Genomic DNA, 7,500 nt, shown 5'->3' with positions numbered 1-7,500 from the left:
AACATATATGTTCTCTTTTTTCTGGTGTGTTTTATATAGAAAGTATATTTAATACCTAATTTATAAGGGCCCGGTATGGGTGGCCCATTTGGAATCGAGAGTGTCATTCGGCACTTAAGAACTGGTATAAAGGGGTTGTGGGCCCGATCAATGGCACCTCCTTCCCGAGATTATAGTTTCAGCTAATCAAAACCTAAAAATGAGTTAGTGTTGATTTTGATAGGGTGTGTATTTCAATTTATCGAAATGTTTTTTTAACGTTAAAATCTCCGAATACCCTTGAAACTTTATACTGGAGGACTGGGCCCGGTAGCCTGTGGTTCTTGCTCTCCTTTGATGCAGACCGGGAGCCTCGAGGGCCTGTCTACCAGGAGAACCCTAATGGGAGTTAATCATTTTAAGAAAAATTGGTATTTAAACTTTTGTTCATTTTATTTTTATTTACATCGAAGTTCATATACATTTTCACATAATAATATATTATCTAGTTGATTGTAAATTGTATTATTTCATTATCATTATTATGTCTTTTAGTAAACGTTTTCTTAATCATTTGTTATTATACATTGTTGAATTCATTGTATATTTTAATCTATTACTGATCATTATCGTGATTTTTCCTATATCATTGTTATTATTTATTTATTAATTATTATTATTATTATTGTTTATCATTGAATAATTTCATTAGCATTATTTATTATAAATTCTTATCAAATTTTATACATCAGGTCATTATCATAATTTCATTTCATATATCATCAATATTATTATTTTCTTCGTTTCAATTATCATTATATTTCATTAATATTAGAATTATTATCTTTATGTTGATGTTGTCCATTAAATTATTATATTTATTATTAACATTGTAATGATTAATCTATCCTGGTATTATAATTTGAATCATATTAATTATATCATAATCGTCATTATCATTATTACAAATTTGATTATTATTATTTATTTATCATATTATCTTAATATATAAAATTATCATTAATATTCATTATCATATATATAAAATTATCTTATTTCCTAAACATATCCTAGTTACAATCAGTATACTATAGATTTCTTAATATAAAAACTACACCTTATGTATAACATGCTGTCCAAATAGCCAAACTTGATTATTCAGTTTTAAAAACCAATATTCAATGTATTATTTGTTGTACATCCAGGAACATGGTTTTAGTTTTTAACGATGATCTAATAATTATAGCAAAATGTAATCATTTTAAATATACGAATATATTTATAATTATATCAAATCTGTTAATAATTTGAATAACCTATAATTTCTTTAAATGGATATCTTTTATACCAAACCAATATCATGTGCACGAAAAACTGCACTGAGTTCATAGTATTATCACCCTACAATTTGCGATCGCCTAAAAGCCAGCGACCCCGGACGATGTGCCTATTCCACTTTGCCTTTTCACCTGTAATGGCATCTTCTTTATCCGGGAAACTGTTGATTCATCCTTAGCCATATTATTAGGTTTAATATTGTTAAGCAAATAACTTCAAAAAAGGGCAATATAATTTATTGAACAATTACAACTATGAAACAACAAAAACAAAATAACGCATGGATGAAAGCGCTGTTCTATTATGTTGAATTGTCTTTGTGAATATTGGTTGATGAAAGTCAAAACCTGCAAATTTATATGTGAATACAGTATAAATTGATTCAATTCCATTTATATTGGACTATATACCAAACAACGTATAGCGATGGTTCCCTTAGACTTCCTAGTTAATGCTTCCTTGTGTCCAAGGGAAAATTTGGGTTGAAATGGCCATCTGAGTTGATGTGTGTGTTATGTTAATTGTATATGCAATTACATATAATGTTATATGTATGTATTTGATCATTAAATTTTTGTTTTTTTGTTTGTTTTTTTTAAAAATAAGAAATAAGAGAGATTGTTGTTTTGTGTGTGGGTGTGTGGTGTGTGTGTGTGGGGTATGTAAATTACAAAAAAACTCATATACATTATAGTTAAATAAATTATCACTATATAATATTAAAAATAATAATATATTAAATTTGTATAATAGGATGGTTTTGGTGTGTGTTGTGGTTGTTGTTGATGTGTGTTATGTGGTGTATGTATATTCTAATATACCTAAATGAAATTTTGGAAGTATTGTGTTTTTATATAATATTAAATATAAATTACAAATATAATTTTATTATATTAAATTATAATAAGTAAAATATAAACAGATTTGGTATACATAAAAGTATGTAAGTGTGTGTTTGTTGGGGTGTGGTTGCATGCCTAATTGTCAAATTTCCAAAAATTGGTTAACACGGCCCTTTATGGGGTTTCAAAGAAATTGGTTGTTATCAAAGTATATAGGTAAAAGGCAAGTAGACCACCAGCCCTTCCGGTCACGTATCGTATACATGATTTGAACATATCCGTTCTACTTTTCCCTGGATGATGTAACATTATGTGTTACTTCCGAAGACTAGAAACGAACATGTGTTATTTTTTAACGATTCCAAATAAAAGTTTAGGCAGAAAATATTTTTATTGGATAGAAAGTAAGTATTGTAAACACTAAATTCTGCACTAAAAACCAAATTAAAAATATTCATTAATCGTATTAATAATAAAAAAATTGTCTCTATATAAAAAGGGTAGATTATGCCCAAAATTTAATTATTTGCAAAATGATTTGTACTGGGTAATTTTTCCTTCGTCATTGCCATGGTGGTAAATTTGGGTTTGGGTGCTATTACCTATAGTAAGGGGTCATTACAGATAGTAATGCCAAACAGTGTATCGTAATTTGTGTATTTTAATCCGATTTTCGTTTTCGTATATTTGGCAATAAAAATAACTATTAGACATTTCATCAAATGATTTAAAATAGATAATATTATTATTCGGGCAAAACCAAAAACTATTTTATAACTCGTCAAGGCCCAAAAAAATATTTTTTTCCTATTTCGTGGTTTCCCAAAATCGGGATCGTAAAAGTTACAATATTTCTCTCGCAAAAGCATTCGGTACCTTCGGTAACTTTTTTCTGTTTCAATATATGAAAAGAACGATTTTAAATAATAGCATCTCAAAAAGATCAAAATAGAACAACAAAAATTGTGTGTTCCAAATCAACATAATTTTACTTGAATTGTCCGGGGGGGCACATTTTGCTCATGTTTTTGGAATTTCATTTTCAAACTTCTTGACGAAAAGAAGGCATCCGCTTCCTTTACTTTTTGCTTAACCTCGGTATTCAATTTAATTTCATGGGAAGAATAAGAAAGGCAAAGGGAAAAGACGAGGGAAGAACGATATTCCTCGGTTGAAAACACAAAAAAGTACAGGACTAGTTATAATGCTGTTTTTGGTGAAAAGGCCCTCGTCAACAAATAGCAGGAATGTTGCAACAGAAAATCACGTAAAATGTAATTCGCTCGGTTTAAATATCCTTCTTCTAGCAAGGGCTCAACGGTTAATGAAAAGCACACCTCGCGGAAATTTCTGATTAAAACCTATTACAAACAGATCCAAAAACTAATCACAAACTACGAAACAAGCCAAACAATTCGAACAAGTTCGACTAATATAATTCCCGTTCGTTTGATCGAAATCGGATTCACAAAATAACATTAACCTTTGGAATTCAAAGTTTCTAAAAAAAATAAATTAATTACTTAAATTCTGCAACATCGCACAAAATCATATCCTTAAACCTCAACTTACCAAATGTTATTTATCAATGTAAGCAATAACCTGCACATATTTTAATTATCGCATGAGGCACAGATACAGAGGTTATAAGTAAAACTCGGAAAGTACTTACCAAGGTTGGAAACTGAAAAATAGAAAAGCGAGACTTTTAAGGTTTTGTGCATAAGAAATTATCTTTGAATAAAGTTGTATATCACCACATTTCTGTAAATCATACCAAACAACACGGAAATATTAACCAGTAAATCACATAACTCATCCTAGAGGTACGAACACAGAGACTAAAACTCAGAAATTACTTACCATAAGACAAAACCTCAGCGGTGAAGGAACTCATATTTGCGGTGCATGCTTGTTCTTCTGTGAAGAACACAATATCTTATACACCTAGGATCGTCCCCCCCCTTCACCGTTACCGACCAATCAGCAAACCACAGCACAGAGAAAGTACCAGGATACAACTAACAACCCCCCCCCCCCTTTACCCTCACCCACCGCCCCGGCAATATAATTTCCTACACTCTGCCTTGCTTAACGCACGGTTGCAAAATAATCTCTCACACCATGGCATTTTAAAATCTTTATATAAAAACCATATAACCTTCTTATCACTATATCTAAAGTCGTTCACTGAAAAATATCTGCATAATATTTGACCAATGTTTTCTATTCCATGCAAATTAATGTTGTACATAACGAAAATAACATACGCACCGCAGGTTAAACTATCGAGGCTTTGTAATGATCAAAGTATGCAATGCATGATTTTCCATTCACAATTAAGATGTAATGCCCCATTATTGACGGTCTGTGGCGAGATGTAAGAATGTTAACTCATTACAAACCCCCTTTTTCTTTCTTGCAGGTAATTGATCTGCTAAGAAACATCCTCATAAAACATATCCTCTCCTGAGAAACTGCGAACAGATATCATTTACCTCGTAACAATTCATTACGCTCTGATATCTGTAACCACTCTGCGATCGTTATCGATATAAATTATACCTTGTGTATCTCCTACCAGGAATAAAACAATGTTCGAATCATGTGGTTGTGCTAACTCAACTCCAGTCCTGAGATTTCCAGAATTTTCAATGGCTATTGCATCCTGAAGTTTTCGGGTTGCAAATCTATAACAGCAATCATTTTACCGTTTACAAATCCATCCCTGTTGAGTGAATGACCCTTTTCTAAGCCTAATGCATTCAGCGAATTATAGTACAAGTCTGAGCATTGCACAGGGAAATTTGTGCTTATATTGTACACAGAGTGTTATTGACAGTGACAAAGGGGTTTACTAAAATGATTAGGCCCAAATGCAGAGGGTTCATTTTATAGTCCCCGCGTAAGCCCTCCTGTCAACCATAAACAGATATAATTTTTTAGGAAAGGCAGACCCCCATGGCATGTCAATAGCAAGCTGTGTCTGACGACTCACTATGACATAAGTCTTGTAGAGCGTCTTATTAAACACATAGCTGAGAGGGTTGTGTTGCAAAGATCTACCAATTGCCTCTCCGGCTGAATCTCTAGGCTTCAATGTAGTAAGATGAATCTTGCAGGTATCGATTTTCGCCGTTGGATTAAGTGTTGATGTTCCGGGCGTTGTGTTGACAACAAACTTGTCGGTTGCAAACTCGAGCCGTATTCTCATGGAAACATGTCCATTGTTGCTACATCCATCAATAATGGTGCCATAAAATGAAATCCATGAGCTTTTACCTCGTTCATTACATTTTTCTCGCGTGTGCTAGCACCTTCGAAATAACTGTCTGCAAAGTTTTGCTCGTTACTAAACGCACATAGGATGAGAAATTATATAGCGGATTTTGTTCTACCTGTTGCCTGTTAAAGTACACAGACACAGACTTGATGAGAGAGTGCATAGCAGAATTACATAATTCTGCATGATTGTCATTACCCAACGTCGTTCCAGCCTCCTTTCTCAGGGCTCCCTTAATTTCTAACACCACTCTTGAGAGGTCTACGTAACAATTTTGGCTAGCCGGCCACCTAAATTCGGAGTAAATTACAGAAATTTGACCCTTTTTATCCGGCTTTTAAAGGGTAATAGTCAATTCAAGCGTTCCTCTTTCCAACCGCCCATGCGCACCCTTTTTTGGATGGGGGAAACATGCGTTTCCCCCGGCAACGTAGATGAATGGGTTTATACGTTTCTTTCCCTTTTCCTTTATATCGAGACCTTTTTTTCAATATTATTTGCCAGCAAAAAGGGATTTTAAACCCGGGTCGGTTTTTAATTTTTAACCGTTTCTGCGCACCCCCCTTCCCCCCCCTCTCATCGCCGGGCCCCACCTGCTGATAGACTTTCTTTTCATAGAGGTTTTTAGCCCGTCTTCCCCTCTCTCAGTCTAATAACACCCAAACCCAAATCGAGGGCGCGGGTTTAAAAATTTTAAAAAAAAAGGGAATTACCTTGCCTATATTTCCAAAAAGGGAAATAATCCGCTCCTCTCGAAAGTCTAGGTATTTTATCCCGATATCTTAAAATCCCCCCTAAAGGGGTCAGCGTCCCTGTCGTTAAAAAATCTTTTCTAAATATTAAATCGGGGGACAAAAAGCGCTTTTTACTACTGAAGTACTGTGTGCCCTGTTCTTCATCCTTAATAAAAACAGAGGACGACGTTTTTTGAGAAAAAGCAAAATCGCGAAGACAGTGTTTTACTGCAGGCTTAGCGAGGTCTTTGGCAATAAAAACGAACAGAAGGGCCCTTTCCCTAAATTTTTAAGGGTTCCCCATAAATGATGTCTTTTTTTAAAATTTTTATAGAGCACAGGTGACATCCTTCGGCTCGCCCCCGCAAGCAAAAGCATAAAGAATTTTAACCGTCCCCGGCAAATCGACAAGGAACAACAATATCCAAAATAAATAAATTAAATCCCCCCCCCGTCTTTCGGCGGTCTCAGCTTTATTTTATTGATATATTCCCCTTTTTTTATGACACTTTTTTGAGGGGGCAAATAAAACAATAGATCTTCCTTTTTTTAAAAACCCCCAGTGACCCTGCGACCGGAAAACGAATTTTTACACGGGGGGCAGTGCCGTCAGTGCCCCCCTCTGATTACACCGGTTCATTCGAACCCACCAAATTCCCCGGGCATAAAAAAAACAACCTTCCATTTGGGATGTATTATAAGGGGACCCTACCAGAAACTCCTCTATTGGTATAAAAAAAATCCTCATTTATCAAAACTAGAGCTGCTCTTTTTCATCTGTCCAACATTTAAATTTTATGCAAAATAAAAAAGTTGAATAGCAAAAACGTCACATTAGCCATGATGCGTAAAGGTTTTTGGGGGGCAAAAATTACAAAACAACCCATAATCCCAAAAAAGGATCTAACATTAACGGGGTATAAAGTTTAAAAAAGTTGAGTTTTTAGCCGAAACACATTTTTGAAGATTTTTCGAATTATTTATTTGGTTTTCTGTTCCATGGTGGTGACCCACAACAGTGAGACTTCTTCACTCTTCATTTTTATAAGAAAGGTGAGGTGATACTAAAAACGGGGAAAACATTCAACTTGTTTATTAAAGCAAAATGCAACAAGATTAAAAACAGATAAAGGAACATAATTTTTATTGGTCATCATATCTTCCGCCTTTACCCCCCTTCGCCTCCTCTCATCTGCAGCTGTCCACCCTTTCCCCGCACATTTCCGGGGTCGCATCATTTAACACCTTCGCTGTGATGTTTGTGTCCTCTTCATCTTTCGCTTCGTGCGGTACCCGTCCCGAACAGGATTTTTTTTTTCCCCCC

The sequence above is a fragment of the Penaeus monodon genome, unplaced genomic scaffold (genome assembly GCF_015228065.2).
Source record: "Penaeus monodon isolate SGIC_2016 unplaced genomic scaffold, NSTDA_Pmon_1 PmonScaffold_90, whole genome shotgun sequence".
NCBI lineage: Eukaryota > Metazoa > Arthropoda > Malacostraca > Decapoda > Penaeidae > Penaeus > Penaeus monodon.
This window is presented reverse-complemented; position numbering follows the sequence as displayed.